General features: G+C 50.7%; 1 long non-coding RNA gene across 1 annotated transcript; it reads right to left on the bottom strand.

Moving 5' to 3' along the window:
* Positions 1-1,835: 1,835 nt before the first annotated feature.
* On the bottom strand, positions 1,836-6,841 carry LOC125283646 (uncharacterized). Its single transcript, XR_008959006.1, has 2 exons — positions 6,570-6,841; positions 1,836-6,003 (listed from the first exon to the last, which is right to left on the bottom strand). It is a non-coding gene; the product is annotated as an uncharacterized LOC125283646 (long non-coding RNA).
* Positions 6,842-15,275: the final 8,434 nt, after the last annotated feature.

The following is a 15,275-nucleotide window of genomic DNA, read 5'->3' as shown; positions in this document are numbered from 1 at the left end:
TGGGGCAAGGTGGGGAAACCGAGCCGACAGTAAGCCTGGACCAGATTCCAGGGGAAGGAAAGGCAGGCAGGGGGCGTGGCCCACAGACATTCCAGACCCAGAAAAAGCCCTGAGTTTTTCACGTGACAGAAGAGTTTGCAGCTGTGGCTACAGCTAAGCCACTGGCGGGCCCACGGCTGTTTGTACTGAGTCCTTTTGATGACAGCGTGAATTCTGAGAACAAAGCTTCCAGGCTGGGGCTGTGTAACCAGAACCCAGAGACAAAAATAGCTTCTCTTGCCAGGCATGTGTAGGGTCTGATCTGTCGCTTCGAGAAAGTGTTTCTGTCATTTATAAAACTTAGCGGCTTTCTCAAAAACCACAAAAACAGGTGAATGACGGAACATTTCTATTAGGCTCGTTTCATCATGTATAATAGTCTTTCGGTTATTTGGTACTTTCCTAATTAACTTTTCCTTCTCTGACTGAAAAAAATCCAGTGACTTTTCAAGGTGTTTCAAGGTGTAATAGAGAATGACCTAGCAGATTAAAAGGTTGGGGTATTTATAGAAACATGAAAGAGGGTACCAGGGAACCAAAAGCAAATCTTGAGGAATAAACCTTTCCTTAGAAAGACACATCCACGTGCTTGGGAGATATTTCTAAATCGAATCAGGAAATGCCCCAAAGAGGATAGTTCCCTTGCGTCGTAACTGAATTCCTGCATCAGGATCTTTGTATCCAAATTCTGGTCAATACAAAGTGAATCATGAAGAGCTATGGATTCATAACAGGTTCTATGGAGAAATTAAGATTATATAAATATATTTATCAATGAAACAATATATAGATAATTATATCCAAATCTCTTCACCAACGTAAAATGAATTGCATTTCTTTATAGCTTCCTTTTATATGTATCCATAGGTATTTATGTTACTTTTAAAATATTTGCATATTTTCAATAACTTGTAACCTACCTGACATTATTCTGTACACACTGTGTTTTGTACGCACTCTGGCATTTTCAATCACCAAGTAATATGTTCTAGAGTTAGTATTCTATGACAAAGCAGCCATTACTGTATTATTGGATTTTTAAAATTCTTCTAATTCTACCTTCATGCTTCATTGTAAATATAGCTTTCTCTTAATTTGAATTATTTCACTCTCTGGAACAGAATTATGGGGTCAATATGTAGAATGTTATGGCTTTCCATGATAAGTCTTCCAAATTCCTTTCCAAAATAATCAAACAAACTGGTGCTTCCATCAGGAATTCCTGGACATTCCTGCTCACCTGCTCCTTCCCTCCACAACACTGTCTCTGTTGTTGTAATGACCTTAGATATTTGCATTACTTTGTGCTTCACTCCTAGTGAGGTTAGTGAGTAGAGAATAGTCACTGAATTCGTTAACTTTAATTTCAACTTCTGTGAACTGTGAACTCTACTGGCCATTTTTTAGAGAGTCTTAAATGCTTGGACATTTGTAAGAAACTTTTATATATTTTTCACATCTCTGTCATGTATTACAAATATCTTACTGTTACCACATTACTATTGTTCACCATTTATTATTGTTTCTATGTGCCAAGCTCCGTGATGAGTAACCTCATTATAACCATGAATGAGGAAGCACCATCCCCGTTTCGTGGATGGAAAAATAGAGGTTCCACCACTTAGACATTTTGGTCAACAACACAAAGCTAGGAAATGTCAGCCCCGACCCTAGATGGTCCCTTACTGTCTGCAATGGTCCTAGGATTTGTAGGGCGTCTTTCTGTCTTAGTGTATTCTGGTTACTTGGGTTTTATAACATTGTGGTTTTTAATTCCATATAATCACATATGTCCATATTGTTTAAAATTTTTTATTTCTCTATAATCATAATTGCCACTAAGCACACATTCGTTGACTTTGCTTGATATGGGTGTTTAATAAGCCCCAGTGACAGTTCCCAATCTTATTTTAAAGAGGGATTTTGACATCCCAGGCATCACTTGAAGTAAATTGTCACCAAGACGCAGAGATCTTTGTCACAGAGAATTTTAATTTAGAGGGATTTTTTTTCCCACAACTCAAATCTACCCATTTTAAAATTAGCATGAGTAATAACATTTTCCAAGTAGGAGAAGAGAAAGGAGGCCCTAATCAGTTGCGCTTTGGTGGGAGAGCAGAAGTGAAACAGACTTGAACCCTCTGAGCTGACTGTCGCTTGAGAGCACTCGGGCTTGCAGCCGGAGGCCAGCCTTAGACTACTGGGCTTTTAAGACTGGGGGTGAAGCTACGCTCCTGGTGACAGACCCTCCCATCACTGGCATCTGAGGACTAGTCCGGATAGCCCTCCATGGCTCCCGTGCTTTGTCTGCTGCTTGCCTTTCATCGAGTTTGGACACAAACCCTGAGACTCTGGGACGGGCTCATCTACCCCCAGCCCGGCACCGGCTCTGCTCTCTGCCACATGACCCCTCCTGCTGCACGGCCCGAGTGCCAGCCGCCAGCCGCCAGCCGAGCACTCACTGGAGCTTTCTTCCGCAGCCCCAGAGCTGGCAGCACACAGCAGCCCCAGGTTGTGAGAACCGTGGCTCCGGCTGCCATGTCTCCGAGGTGACAAGGGATTCCTGAACCACTCACACTGTCACTTGGGGATACAGACCCTTTGATCTCTGAAAGCGCTGCTGCTGCTGCTGCTGCTGCTGGCCTTCTGGGTGATTCTAATAAAGGAGGTGACTCTTACCAAAGAATCGGTTCCCGCAGTTGTCCCAAAGCCAGACACCACACTCCTGACAGGTGGTTCCATCCGTCTCTCCCTGCTGCTCCAGGAGGCGACAGGGGACCCCCATGTTTCCCGCAGGTGCTCCTCATGCCACGATGCTGCCCTCACAGTCTTGGGGAGCCTGGCTGGCCCAGCGGGCAAGCTTTTACTTCCTGCCTCGCCTTCTGGGAACATGAGCAGGAGCCTGCCTTTTATTTCCAACTTCCCTACTTTTCCAGAACTCTTGTGTCTGTTGATTAACAGGTCTCGCGCTCTCTTCTCTTTTCTCTCATCGCTGCTTGCATTTCCCTGGCCGTTCACGCTGGTCGTTTCCACTGCGAGTCCATTTATTTCTCAGTGGTGTGCGTGTGTTGAGCTCCAGGCAATCTAGCCCTGTCTACCTACTGGGTCCTGCGGGACCGCGTGCACCGCTAGCCCCCACTGAGTTCTTTGTTTGGCCCACAGTTTATTCTGTGGCTAAAATACCCGTACCTGCAGTATATGATCATAGTAATCTATGGTGTTTATCATAATGACGACTCTGTTTTTAGGAATGAGAGAAACAAGCCGGATCAGCTTTCCAGGGCCACCGTAACAGAGCGCCCCAGACTAGGGGCTGCAGACAGCTCTATCCTCTCACCCTCTGGGGGTTACAAGTCTGAAATTAAGGTGTTGACAGATAGGCCAGGCTCTCCCCAAAGCCTCTGGGGGCAGCTCCTTCTCTGCCTCTTCCAGTCCCAGAGGCCCTGGGTGGTCCTGGGCCGGTGGCAGCATCCGTGGCAGCTCTGCCTCCCCCACCCTGCCCTGTCTCCACGGGGCCTTCTGCTCCCTCCTCTTCCTGTAAGGGCCCCAGTCAAACTGGAGTAGGGCCCACCCTGATGACCTCATCTGAACTTGATCACATCTGCAAAATCCTATTCCCAAATGAGGTCACATTCACAGGAACTGGTGGGTAGGACTTCAACGTACCTTTTGGGGGAGGAACACAGCTGAACCCTTAACATAGGCAAAGTCTGTCTTTGGCCTCCTTCCCCATCATCCCGTTCTGCGTTTCTCGCTGGAACACTTTCCTTTCCCTATCTGTTCCCCAGCCCCATTCCAAATTAACACCAGCACGAGGTAGGAGGGAAGATTGGCTCATGACAAGGTGGGATGCAAAATCTTACACTCACAGAAGACACTGGCGATGGGGTTGTACGCATCCATGAAGAACTGAGGAAGACAAGTGTTTGGGGCCTCGAGATCCGTAAGGAGGTATCTACTGCATTTGCTGCCGCTAAGGCTGGAGCTAGAACCTGGGTGTCCCTGGGTCTGAGTGAGTCTGCCCGTCCCTGCACTCCCCAGCACCCAGCTGCTGCCTGTTCACTACGTCAGGGGGATCGAATTGTCAGGGGGCGCAGATCTGTGAACATGAAATACTCAGGTGCTTGAAGACCAAAAGGGTTACCATGAAGGAACAGGAGTGGGTGCAGACAGGAGAGCCAGACTTTCCCACCCTAGTGGAGGAACCGTACTGGGGGACACTGTACAGACAGAGCCAATGATCCCAGGCCAGTATGACCAATAAATGACATGCATTTTGTCAGGCTCCTTTCTAGCACCTGCAGCTGACTCAATCAATCCGATAGAGGTCTCGGATTCCTATAAGCCTGGAGGTGACCTTAAAATCCCCACACACAGTGGCCCAGGCAGATCAGCAATCGAAAAGACTTGATAAGGAGATGAAATCTGTCTGTGATCCTTTGTCTGGACCCAGAAGGACACACATCCCTGGAACTCTGACCTGCACTGCTTTGGGCCACCATGGCCGTGTCATGGACAGATCAGCCCTCTCCCTGGTGTCTGCGTTGTGGGGCCAGGGACGAGGAGAGAGAAGAGCCTGGCAGGAAAAGCTGGTGGCCACACTCCACTCCTCCCAGGAGCAGGGACCACTTCCCTGTGCCTACCTAGAATGGTGACGCTTCGGCCGGGCCCGGGCCAGCCCCAAACCCCTCGGCCCTGCTCAGGGCTCTAATGAGGGCTGTGCATCCCAGCTCGCGGCTCGAAGGCTGCTGGCTCGAGGGAAGTGCGGACCGCTCGCAGACGCGCTACTGGGAGAGTATCCACGTGGGAAGATGCAGGATCCGGAGGCATTTTAGATCAGCCGTCTCTTCTAAAAGTACATGTAGGTCATCGTGGTGTTTTAAAAAAAATATGCTGCATCAAAGTTCAAATTCAAACAACAAAGTAGTTATTCGTTTAACAAATAGGTTTTGGTGCCTCCTTCAGAAATTTACTTTCAGGGCGCCGGGATGGCTCAGTTGGTGAAGCGTCTGCCTTCGGCTCAGGTCATGAGTCTGGGGTCCTGGGATCGAGCCCCCTGTCGGGCTCCTTGCTCAGCGGGGAGCCTGCTTCTCCCTCTCTCTCTGCACCTCCCCCCACGCAGGCTCGCTCTTTCTCTCTCAAATAAATAAATAAAAATCTTTTAAAAAATTTACTTTCTGAAACGACCCATCGTATGTCCTTTAGGTCCCTACTCTTCTGCCTCATCTTTAAAGCTCTTTCATTCATAATAACACATTGTGCTATAAGCTGTACAGTGTGAGGGACACCTGGACACGAGGCTGGCTGGCACGGGCTGAAACACGCCACTTTGCCAGATCGAAGAAATCCTCCACTTCCCTTTAATAGGCGGCCACCGTTCATCAGACATAGAAGGAAATATCAGATAACTGAAAATAAATCTGCACTGTGGCGTTAAACTCTGTGCAGTGTCCTGGACCTGCCACCAACCCAGTCCCCAGGCACCCACCTTGGGGTGGCACACGCTCCCCGCTGGGCTCCTCCCCCAGGGCAGAGCTCCAAGCAACCCCAGCAGCTGCAAATGTGGACTTACTTCCTCAAAGTCAGATTAGGAAATAGGACCCCCTGCATGCTCGGACCCCCACTCGAGCAGGACATGTGTGAAAATGGGAAGGAAGGGCTCCTCCGCAGTGGACTTTTTAGCTCACATTCAGCAGTTTGTCTGGGGCTCAATCACCCTTGGCTGATCTCCTCCTCAAGGACATCAGCTGCACCTCTAAAGGGCTTCCTCTTCCCCCTTCCCACCAGCTCTTAGCCCTGCAGCCCACCTCCCTGCACCCACCCCTCAGGTCTGCCTGGAGTCCCATGGAGTCAGACAGCTTACCAATCTGCAGTACAGTCGGGGCTGGAAACCGACTCTGGTCCACTGCGATTTCCAAACACTTTCCCATCTGTGCTCCTCTACCAGACAGGTCCTCCGGGAAGCTGGCACAGACGCAGAGAAAGGGCGAGAGATTTAAAAGGCGAAAGGGGAGGAAGCAGGGTTGAGCAAGGGGAGCCTCGGCCTGTGGGGCCAATCTGGAAGAGTCTCAGCCAGCTTCAGAGCAATATTACCTATTAGACGACTCGGGAGGGGTAGAAATGCCCAGGCCCTCAGAACGTATCCCCCCCTCCCCAAGTTCAGCCTCCGGTGGGGCATGGCCTGGGCTGGAAAGCTGAGTCCAGCTATGAAGGAGCTGGCCGCTTCTTGAAGGAAGATAATGTGATCCTAGTGGTACACCTCCCCATGGTTGCCACAGCTCAGATGTGTTTTGGGGGGTGTGTGTGTGGTTTTGCTGCTTCACTGGGGGTTCTTTCTAAAAAGAGACCATCTCTTCTTTTACCTGCCCTTGACCATTAATGGGGGTCACATGCAGCCAGGGTCCCTCTCCTTGGTGTCTGTTTCTAAGGCAGCACGTAGAATCACTGCTCGCAGTATCAAGCCAGGGCCACCTCTGCCTGACAAGTACGGGGAGGCTCCAACCTTGAGAATTAAGCTCAAGGTGACTCACGGTGCTTTCTGTACCGGCTCTGGGACTTCTCCTGAAGTATACATGTGGCCAGCAACGTCCCGGGAGCCTCCACAGTAGGCAGGGGCACTGGGGTCTTGGTGGGTCACAAAGTCTTAGCTGGATGAGCAGAGTCTCGCAGGCTGGCAGGGAGGCCCCTGAGTGCCTCCAGCCCTCCCTGCCCCCATTGTTCCTACCCCCTCAGGAGTCCTGGGATCCAGCCCAGGCTGCCATTGTCCGGGCCCCAAGGTGAAGGACAGCTCAAGTGCCTCTGGCCACCGCGTCTGAATGCTTGGGTCACAGCAGTGTGTTACACATACCACATCAAAACATCCCTAAAAATAAGGGCTGATGTCATGAGGCTGGACAGTGAAAGCTTGAGGTGAAAGGGCAGAAAGAAAGAGCAAAACCCTAGCAGTGTTTGTTGCTCCTAAGTCTTTTTCTGGGGACACTGAAGAACCAAATACAAGCAAATCGTGCCCTTCAATTTCGGAAAGACCCTGAAATGCTTACTTTCCAGATAAGGTTATACAACAGGAAACTTGTTCAAAATTTTTTTCTTCCGATCGGAACCTCAGCACAAAGAGCCTCTCATCTGGGCCCCATGCCTGCCCTCCTGCTTCCTCTCTCCCCTCCCTTCTCCCAGGGCTCCCCTCTCTCCTCCCCTCCCTCCTCCCTCTCTTTTCCCTCCCTCCTCCCTCCCCTCCCTCCTCTCAGGGCTCCCCCTCTCTCCTGCCTCCCACTCCTGCAGCAGCGCCTTCCAGAGCCTCCCTGAGGGTTTGGACGGAGCCGTGCTGTTCCTGATTCTGCCGGCAAGCCCGCTCCTTCACTGCCTTCCACACTGTTCTCGCAGACGCCGACCCCCAGGAGCACAAAGAGCACCTGGAGCCCAACTGCGAGGAAAGGGCCCCAGGTGACAGCGTCGGAGGCCCGTGCCCCAGTGGGCTGGGCGCCGGCGCGGGGGTCAGCACCTCAGGAGAAGCTTCTAGTGGTCAAAGGCTGGGAATGTCAGAGTGCCAGCACTCGGAACAATTTTATTTTATGAATGTTAACACACTAGAAGCTCATAACACGGCCAAGTGGTTATGAGCTCAAAAGCTTTGTGAGAGATTTTCTCTGAGGACTCGTTAATGTGGTCTTTTAATGGAATACTCCCGAACCTGAATCCTTAACTGGAGCTATAAATAGGCCGATAAGTACTTGACAGGGAAGCAGCCCCAGCTAAGAGCCCTTCGTGTCCAGGGGCTCTGTTTGCAAAGAGCATGGAGGGGACGGGCCAGGGAGGAGGGCGACAGCAGCGCGGTGTCGGAAACGTGTTTCTTGGCCTTAACAGCACGCGGTCGCCGGGCAGGGAGGGCGCTGCGCCCGGAGAGGAGTTTAACGGAGTGGGCACATTCCGATCGCCAAGAGCCGTGCCGTTGCCTCCCGGCACTACCGCTAACCTGGATAAGTCCCACAGGTCAGCCCAGCCGGGCCCACGAGCGCTGCCCAGCCCCAGGGCCTGCAATCCCGGGAAGGTGCTCACCGCCTGGTGACTCACGGCCCACTGCCCGGCCCCGCCCGCCCGCCCAGAGCCCTGCCCGCTGCCACCTTCCTGCAATCTTACAGTTGAGGGAAATTTCTTGGGATATTTTTGGGAGACAGCTGTTTGCAATCTAGCCCGGAGTGCTGGGTGGGTGGCACTGGCAGAACGGGCGGGACCCGGCTGGGGAATGCGGCAGGGACAATGTAGACGAGGATCGCCAGGAGAACGGCCCCTTGCAAACCCTCGCTGGGTGGAGGGGGAGTAGAAGGGGGGGTGCACGCAGGAGGAACAAGTGAAGGACTGGATTCTCCATCTGCCCTGGAGGACGGGGTGGAGGGGCAGCAAATCCTCGCCAGGTAGATCTAAAAAGAAATTTCAGATCCTTCGTGTGGAATTCCTCTGCCCCAGTGCTCAGTCGTTCCCTCGCCGACATGTGGTGGCCTGCAGAGAATGCGCCAAACGGGAGACTCGAAGCTCGGCCTGTAATCTGCTGAGGCAACGCCCCAGACCTGCGTCAGACGTGGATGGGCTCGGGCCCGGCCGCCTCTTCGCAAGGGGCTGAGACGAGATTCCTGAGCCTGGGCTCCCGCTCGATCCTGAAACACAAGGGAAAAAGAAAAGGACGAGGGGGGATCTTTGGTCAAACAAGACTGGGAGATACTACATAGTAGATTTTTCTCTCAGCTTCTGCATATATTAGTACATTAGCATATTAAAAATCAGAAAAGTTCACGGGGCACCTGGGGGGCTCAGTCGGTTAAGCATCTGCCTTTGGCTCAGGTCATCATCTCAGGGTCCTGGGATCGAGCCCCACATCACGCTCTCCGCGCAGCGGCGAGTCTGCTTCTCCCTCTCCTTCTGTGATCACTTTCATTCTCTCTCAAATAAATAAGTAAAATCTTTAAATAAAAATCAGAAAAGTTCGCAACAAAGAAACCTATTTAACTTTATGTAAGCCAACATTTCTAAAATTTATTTGTTAAAAAAGAACAACTTTTGCAGCATGTGGTTACAGGACAATGCCTCCCCCAAAGATGTCCACATCCTAATCTCCAGGACCTATGCGTATGTTACCTCACAGGGAGTGTATCATTAAGTTAAGGATCTTGAGGTGGGACGATCATCCTGGGTTCCCCCGGTGGGCTTAATCTAATCACAAGGGTCTTTATGAGAGAGGAAGGTGAAGGTCAGGGTCAAAAAGTTGAGACAGAAACAGAGGTGGGAATGATGGATTTAAAGATGGAGAAAGGGCCCACGAGTCAAGGAATGGGGCGTCTCTGGAAGCTGGAAGAGGAAAGGAAATAGATTCTCCCCAGAACTTCCCAAAGGAATGTAGCCTGCCCACACCTTGATTTTAGGGCCCGTTTTAGAGTTCCAACCTCCAGAACTACAAGCAAATAAATTTGTGTTAAGTTGCTAAGCTGGCAACAACTCGTTCTCGCAGCGAGAGGAAACTCACATACGGAGCATCACTGCCTCAGGGTCAATTCATAGAATTTGGGAAGCTGAGGACATCCCTGCTCAATTGTCAGGCAGGACAAGACTCCCACACATGCCTCCCCAGCACCCCTCCCCCACAACTGAGCTGCAGGTCCTCCTGGAGTTCCATTTTGGGGGTATGGTAACAGCGATTGAAGGAGCACATCCTCTAAGAAATCAGTATAGCGTCTCATCCATTTTTCCTAATGCTGTGACCATAGATCAGGGACAAAGGAGCTAGGCTTTTGTTTCAGTGGCTGGTCCGATGCGAAGCCGTGAAGCATGTCCTCTAGGGGAGACCCAGCTGGGAACAGGTGGAGGAGCTAAGCACAGGCGAGTGTTCTGTGCATCTTCAGCAGAACACCTGTCATTCACATCCTGGCACTTCTTCCCCATAGAATATTCTGGAGAAGGACAAAGAACCCCCCAAGGTTTCCTTCCAGCACCAGTCCTAAGTCAGTCTTTGGGGCCATGAGTCGAAGTGGCTAGGCTGCTATTTAGACCCCATGGATGTTTTGATGTAAAGAAAGATCAGAGAGGTTGAAAACAAATGAGAAAAAAGCACACCGTCATCTTGCCAAAAGTTTTGCAAAGAAGAACCAGCTCAAAAATGAAATTGCTGAAATAGAAGAATACCTCCAGTTCTTTATCTTCTGCCTGCTGGGTCTTTGAGGCAAGAATTCAACAGTGTGGTTGAAACCCATATTCACTTGCTTCAATCCAATCTCCATGTATTGTTCTCCTCGGGGCCATCCCACTCCGAGGCCAAATGAAACGGCCTACAGTTTTGCACACAGGCCCATTGTGTGCCCTGCCCAGGCCTTGTGCTCATTGTGTCCTGTGGAATGCACTCCCCCGGCTGTCCGTGCAGCCAAGTCCTGTGTCTTCAAGGCCTGGCTCCTCCGACTGACCTTCCCCGACTGCAGCCAGAAACACTCTCTCACGCCTGGAACAATGGTCGCAAGGGTCCCATCCCCACCCTCACCTTGCTGCCCGCCCTTTGCCGGGAGTGTTGGAATCAAGTGCACCTGTTGTTTGCTTCCTTAGACCACGCGTTCCCCGAGGGGCTGTCTTCATCAGGGCTCTTTGCACCCCAGACACCAGAAACCCGCTCCACTCGCTTCATCGGAGAAGGAAATGAGTATAAGAATGCTGGTTTAGGTCACCAAGCCCAGAGCAGATTTTGTCCATTATCTCCCCCGATATCCCCCATCCTTGTCTCCCTGCGTGTGTTGGTTTAGTGTCCTGGGGGCTGCAGTAGCAAAGTGTTGTATAACGAGGTCTCCCTGCAATGGTGGCCTGAAGGCCGAGGTCAAGGTGCTGGCACGGTTGGTTCCTGCCACAGCTGTGTGGGAGCGTCTCCTCCAGGCCTCTTTCCCAGCTTCTGGGGTCTGCCGGCGTCTCTGGAGGTCCTGGGCTGCAGCACGGTCCCCTGGTCTCTGCCCCATCTTCACACACATTCTCCTTAAGTGCAGGCCTGGGTGCACATTTCCTCCTTTTAGAAGGACACCAGCTATCCTGGATGGAGGACCCACCCGACGGCCTCCTTTCAACTACTGACATCGGCCAAGGCTCCACTGTCAGTGCTCAGGTCACGTTCTGGGGTGTCAGGGGTTCGGACCTATGAATTTGGGATGGGGGACACAATTCCACACAGAACACTTCTAACAGGAGCCCCATTTTGATGGAGGTGCCGGTGTGGCCAGTTAAAAATACTCCTCTGCCCACACCTCCCTGTACAGGAGGTGGCCACGGGACCCGGGAGTGCTGCGCCCTGCCCCCTTCTTCCTTCTGAGCACGGAGGTGACACGGAAGGTGGAGATGTCATCTTGCCACGGCGAGGATACAAGCCACAAGCTGCAGTTGGGAGAAAAGGCAGAGGGACGCTAGGCCCACGAGGGCTTCTTGGAGCCACTATCTCTGGACAGACGCCTTGTCACACGGAAAGAATCAATGTCTCCTTCTTGAAGTCAGTGGTTGTCCAAGAGAAACAGCTCCACCCCCCCCCCCCCCCATCCTCTGGGAGACTGTGGGCCCTGTATGGAGGAGCCCTTTCTGGCTGTCACAACTAGGGAGGGTCCTACCAGTGTTGGTGAGTCACAGCCAGGGGTGCCACTACCCCTCCTCTGTTGCACAGAGCAGCCCCCCCCCCATTTAGCATCCCACCCCTACTGTCCACATGTGCCAAGCTTTGGGAAACCCTGGTTAAAGTGCCTGCCGACAGCTTTTTGTGATACGAAATCCAGCCTGATGGACAGGGAGTTCAGCAGGGTGGGGAGACCCCAAAGCAGGAACCGGAAGCCATCGGGTCCCCAGAACCCCCAGACTTCTGCTTCACTCTGCAAAGCTGTTCCATTCCTTTCTCTGTCAACTGAGGCTCTTTGCGTCTCCATAAGGACACAGCTAGATGCACCATTCCTTCATTTCCTGACTTTACGTGTCCTGAATTCAAGCCAGTAGTAGAAACGGACTCATATCTCTGATTCCATCCCAGTTTCTGGAATAAGGAATCTGATCGGCCCACCTTAAGGAGGCTTCCGAATGAACTCGGCTCAGGGGAAGCGAATCATGTGCCTAAAAGGTGACTGCTGGCCCCTTGCTGCGGGAGTGGAAGGAGAGACAAGAGAAGGGAGTTTCCTAAAGACGGGGTCACTGACTGGGAAGTGGGACACATTTTCTCGGTCCCGTGTCCTTCCTCGCACCCGGCTCAGTGCCTTGCATACAGAAAATGCTCACTGAACGAATCATGAGTGGTTAAGATGACATAGTAATAGCAAGATGCTCTCTGACAATGACGACTGTCGCATTATTATTTATTTGGGAGTCCCAGGGCACCAGGGGAGGTTAGGAAAGAATTCTTTCCCCATTGACACACACAAGATTAAAAGTAAGTACCTTCCACTCTCACCTACCCCGGGTATGTATGCTAAACTGCTTTCTGACTTTCCAGAATTCTTTGCCACCTGTAGTACAGTTCTTGTGCTTTTTTTCAGATTAACATGAGGGCCTGTTGCTCTCCATTGAAAGGTTCTTTACCTGGAAAGGTATCAGAGTTTGAATAAAAATATATTGAGCATATTATCCGAAAACAACTGTGTTTGAAAATAAATGTGTTCTAAGCCTCACAGCCTTTTGGACACTTGGTAACTTGTTCTTTAGGCACCCCCTGCCCACCCCCACCCCCACCCCAGCGCCATATTCCTAGCGGTGAACCCCAAAGCCCTTCCTCACCCCACAGCTGCTAAGCCACGGCCCCAGTCACCAGCCCTTCTGGGTCGGGACTCTTCCCTCTCAGTCCCTAAGGCCATTCTCACTCACACCACTCCTCCACACCCGGCTGCATTTTGTACGGTTGTCAGAACCCTGTGAATTAACTGACCGGTCGTCCTGATCAACCGTTCAAACAAAGGTGTTTTCAGCCGGGTGATGCAGTTCCTTTCCCAGGCCCCTCCGCCCAGCCTCTGGAGCACGGCTCGTGCTTACACGGGAGCCTTCAAACGGCACAATACAATGACCGAGAGGTGGCAGGAGCTGATTCATTGACACAGGTCAGTGGATTAGATCATTTTGAGGGAGGGGCTTTCCCAGGACCCACCAAGCCTTACGGACACCCCTGTGCATTGAGCGCCTCGAAGTGCCAGATCCCATGCATGTACTTACATTCAGTCTTGCACTGGAGAAGAGGGTCTCAGGGATGAACCAATTTTATTTCCCACAGCTGCACAATAGGTTAGGGCTAGACCTGAGATCCGGACCCACGTCTTTCTGTCTGCCTTTCGCTCCATGCAACTCCTGCAGCCTTCCTTGCATCCTGCCAGCTTCTCGGTGAATTCTACAAGACAACTGCTTTAGAAATAAACATATGTGTTCCCTTCCAGACCAAAAGGATATCTATTTCCAGTTTGCCACTGACCACCCTAGGGGACCTAACCACCTCCATGGTCACATCCCAACTCAGCATCTGTTGAGTGAGGACTTGCTGAGACGCTTTGGGAAGGAAGGACATCACTCAGGGAGCACAGGAATAGCTTGAGCACACCTTTCGTATATCCATATCCCCCCCTCCAGATGTGAACCTGCTCCTGAGTTCTGCACCCCAGGAAGAGATTCGATGAAGCTGGGTGCCACTATGACTGTGGGAGCCTTTTCTGTCACCACCCCTCAGCCCCTTCCCCCCCACCGAAAATTCACGGAGGGCATCCTTTGTGTCAGTGGGCCCTGGACCCCAAGGGGAACATTGGAATCAAAACCCAGGGTCAGAACTTCACTTTCCCTAGAAGTATCAATGGTGAAAGAATTTTTACAAATCAAGTCATAAACACATTAGAGTTAATTACATACTATTAAATTCATTGTTGTGGCAAAGCCTTGAAAAATGAAGCATCTGTTTCTAATTAAGGTAAACAAACTTCAGGTCACCTCTTTGCTTTACTTTTCTATCACACCCTCTGCATAAAGCACAGTCACACACCAAAAATGGTGCCAAAACCCAGGCAAAAAGATCTAAGAAACATTCAGGAGACCAGAATTTCTGAGCCTTTCTAAACAGCATTGATATTGACTCTCAGCCTGTACTTTCCTTCCTGAAGAGCTCAGGCGTTTGTGGGTGGAGACGGTGGGAGACGCAGAGAAGAGCCCACCATACAGCCTCCATCCTGCTGTTGGAAACAAAATAACGGGCTGAATATCAGAAGCAAGAAATGGAGCAAAGTCTTGACCACGTCCAGTAACGACGAGCTTCACAATAAAGCCTGCATCTTTGATTCTGCCTCTGCACACACCCGTGTGACTGTGAGAATGTGCAGGGCCCATCTTATGTAATTTGCATAAGAATTTTGGGAATGTGAGGGTGTGAGATATTAACAACTCTCTATATAATTATTAGGGGATTTTTTTTTTCTGGGTGAAAAATTGTTATGGAGCTTAAATACGGGCTGAGAACATTTCATTAGTTTTTCTTTAAGTTTCTTTCAGACCAGTGGGAATCAAAGTTTATAATAATGGAGCTCTCTTTGGTAAAGAGTGATAAGGCTGAGGTTTCTGATTGTAACTACAAATGCTTTAAATAGCTAGTATAATTAATTATTAAGAGAAGTAGCCTTCTTTTACACGCAGAAGTCTAAAATTGTGAGCAGGGAAAAAATATAAGATGTCAGGACGTGATCTTTTAGGGCACCAGGAGCTTTAAATGGGATTCCTGCCGGTCAGCATTTCAGGAGTGGAGATGCCGCTTTTGAGGAAGTGTCTCCAGGAGATGTTTTTGCCCTCAAAAAGTCATGATAAAGGAAACACTGTTCTTTCTTTCAACTGGTGCTGTTCAATGCTGGGAGACAAAGAGGAAAATCAGACACTCACTCCTGTATTCCTCCCTGTGGTTCTCAGACACGGATCTGACTTGCAGAAAACAGGAGCCAGACACAGGAGAAATAGTCTTGCAGCAACACGGAAGGGTCTAGACGGTGCCCAAAGGGGGTAGTATCCTCCTGTATGAAGGGGTGAAGAAGGGAACAGAGCCAGCCAGATTCATTTCCTTTTTTGATTCTGGGAGGCTGACTTTCATTTCCCCAAAGTGCATGCAGAGTTGGCATGGAAGCTTCCAGACTGACCAGCCCCCGGCAGGAGCTGTGGACCAAACTGTGAGATTTGGGACTAATTCCTGAAAGCTCTGACAGACCTCATGCGTTCTGCCTCATGGCCACACGCTC

The sequence above is a fragment of the Ursus arctos genome, unplaced genomic scaffold (assembly GCF_023065955.2).
Source record: "Ursus arctos isolate Adak ecotype North America unplaced genomic scaffold, UrsArc2.0 scaffold_13, whole genome shotgun sequence".
Lineage (NCBI taxonomy): Eukaryota > Metazoa > Chordata > Mammalia > Carnivora > Ursidae > Ursus > Ursus arctos.
Note: the sequence above shows the minus strand (reverse complement) of the source record. Positions and strands in the feature narration are given on the sequence as shown.